We start from the raw sequence: 2,918 nt of genomic DNA, 5'->3' as shown, positions 1-2,918 counted from the left end.
TCTCTTCTTCTTCTTGTTCGTCTTCTCTTCTTCGTCTTCTTCTTTCTTCTTCTCTGCTCCATGTAGGGGAACTGGTGTACCAGGCCCAGTCGCCTGACGAGGGAGCCCTGGTCACGGCAGCACGGAACTTTGGCTTTGTGTTTCGTTCCAGAACCCCGGAGACCGTCACGCTGTACGAGATGGGGACAGCCGTCAACTACCAGCTCCTGGCCATCCTCGACTTCAACAACGTGCGCAAGAGAATGAGTGTCATTGGTTAGGTCTTCACCTTTAAAAAGCAAAGATCTTGTTTTGCTGTCTCCAAAAAATGTGTTGTGTAGCAAAGCAAAAGGTTAAGTTATCGTAAAGTTGGAAGTATAAGATACAGTACAGTCAATGATGACTTCATATTCTTGAATATTCTGTAAACATACACATAGCAGTGTTAGTATGAATTGTTTCAAGCTTTAGACTGCATGCTGTTCTGTTCTTGTCCGAGATCTTGACATCATTAGGTGTTCACTGTCAATGAGGTCTTTGATCAATAGCTTTCAATCCACTGACTCATTGGTCACTGAAAATACCTTCAAAGGTGTAATGACTCAGCTATTTGTCTGCTTCCGTTTCTACTGTCTTCCAGTGAGGAACCCAGCGGGCCACATCAAGCTGTACTGTAAAGGAGCTGACACCATCATCTTCGACAGACTGGACCCGTCCAACCATGTTCTCATGAACACTACCTCAGAGCATCTTTATGTAGGTCTATATACTACATACAGCAGCCTCACAGTCACTCACAACAAGCAGCCTCACAGTCACTAAGCCTCACAACAAGCACCTCACAGTCACTCACAAACAACGCAGCCTCACAGTCACTCACAACAAGCAGCCCCTCACCGTCACTCACAACAAGCAGCCTCACAGTCACTCACAACAAGCAGCCTCACAGTCACTCACAACAAGCAGCCTCACAGCTCACTCACAACAAGCAGCCTCACAGTCACTCACAACAAGCCCACGCAACATATTGCATGAAGCATCAACATGAGAGAAAATAATATATAACCTACTGTATATAAATATATATATTTATATATTAATCATACTAATAATACTACTACTAATAATACTATTATAATAATACTGTTATATTATTATTTATAATAATTAACTATTTTATATAGCTAATACTAAAGCATCTGGTCCCGAGTGGTGTTGTGCAGCGGCCTAAGACAATGCATCTCAGTGCAAGAGGCGACACTTACAGCACCTGGTTCAAATCCAGGCTGTTATCACATCCGGCTGTGATTGGAGTCCCTCCCCCATAGGTGGCGCACAATGACCCAGCGTCGTCCGGGTTTGGCCGGGGTTTAGTGGGTAGACTATCATTGTAAATAAGAATTGTTCTTAACTGACTTTGCCTAGTTAAAGGACATTTTAAAGGACATTTCTCTGATCAGATTCAACCAATCCTAGCAGCATAAAACGTATATAACTAAATGCATTTTTAAAAATAGCCCTAACCAATTTGCTTAATCTCAATGCAAAATCCTTGAATTATTCTATAATCTGCATTATGTTTGTTGCAGGAGTTTGCCGGTGGAAGGCTTGCGAACACTGGCCCTGGCCTACAAAGACTAGATGAGAATGTATTAGAGGAATGGATGAAGAAGCTTCTGTATGCCAGCACTGTGATAGAGAACAGAGAGGGATGGGACTGGCTGATCTCTACGAGGAAATAGAGACAGGTCTGATGGTAGAGACTGACTGTATGACTTAGACTGACCTATAACTGATCTATAGACTTACCTGTAGACTGATATATAGCCTGTCCTATAGACTGACCTATAGACTGATATATAGACTGACTTATAGACTGACCTGTAGTAGACTGACCCGTAGGACTGTCCTATAGACGTCCTATAGGACTGACCTATAGACTGATATATAGACTGACTTATAGACTGACCTGTAGTAGTACTGATATATAGACTGTCCTATAGACTGATATATAGACTGACTATAGACTGACCTATAGATTGATATATAGACTGACTTATAGATTGACCTGTAGTAGATGACCCGTAAGACTGTCCTATAGACTGTCCTAGAATGTTCCTATAGACTGATATATAGACTGACCTATAGACTGACATCTAGACATATATAGACTTACCTATAGACTGACCTATAGAGGATATATAGACTGACTTATAGATTTGACCTGTAGTAGACTGACCCGTAGAATGTGTACAGACTGTCCTATAGACTGACCTATAGACTGTCCTATAGACTGACCTATAGACTGCTTAGACTGATCTATAGCCTGTCCTATAGACTGACCTATAGATTGATATATAGACTGACTTATAGATTGACCTGTAGTAGACTGACCTGTAGACTGTCCTATAGACTGTCCTATAGACTGTCCTATAGACTGTCCTATAGACTCACTTATACTGACTGACCTGTAGTAGGACTGATATATAGACTGTCCTATAGACTGATATATAGACTGACCTACTAGACTGACCTATAGATTGATATATAGACTGACTTATAGATTGACCTGTAGTAGACTGACCCTTAGACTGTCCTATAGACTGTCCTAAAGACTGTCCTATAGACTGATATATAGACTGACCTATAGACTGACATCTAGACATATATAGACTTACCTATAGACTGACCTATAGACGGATCTATAGGGTGACCTAAAGACTGATATATAGACTGCCTATAGACCTTATATAAACTGATAAAGACTGATATATTGACTCACTTATAGACTGCCTGTAGACTGACCTATAGACTGACATATAGACTGACATATAGACTGACCTATAGACGGATATATTGACCTGATAAATAAACTGATATATAGGACTGATATATAAACTGATATATAGACTGATATATAGACTGATTATATAGACTGA

General features: G+C 40.5%; 1 pseudogene; it reads left to right on the top strand.

Moving 5' to 3' along the window:
- The first annotated feature begins 66 nt into the window (after nt 1-66).
- Nucleotides 67-2,918, top strand: part of LOC115181879 (probable phospholipid-transporting ATPase IM) — a 16,338-nt pseudogene continuing 13,486 nt past the window's right edge.

The sequence above is a fragment of the Salmo trutta genome, unplaced genomic scaffold, assembly GCF_901001165.1.
Source record: "Salmo trutta unplaced genomic scaffold, fSalTru1.1, whole genome shotgun sequence".
NCBI classification, from domain to species: Eukaryota; Metazoa; Chordata; class Actinopteri; order Salmoniformes; family Salmonidae; genus Salmo; species Salmo trutta.
Note: the sequence above shows the minus strand (reverse complement) of the source record. Positions and strands in the feature narration are given on the sequence as shown.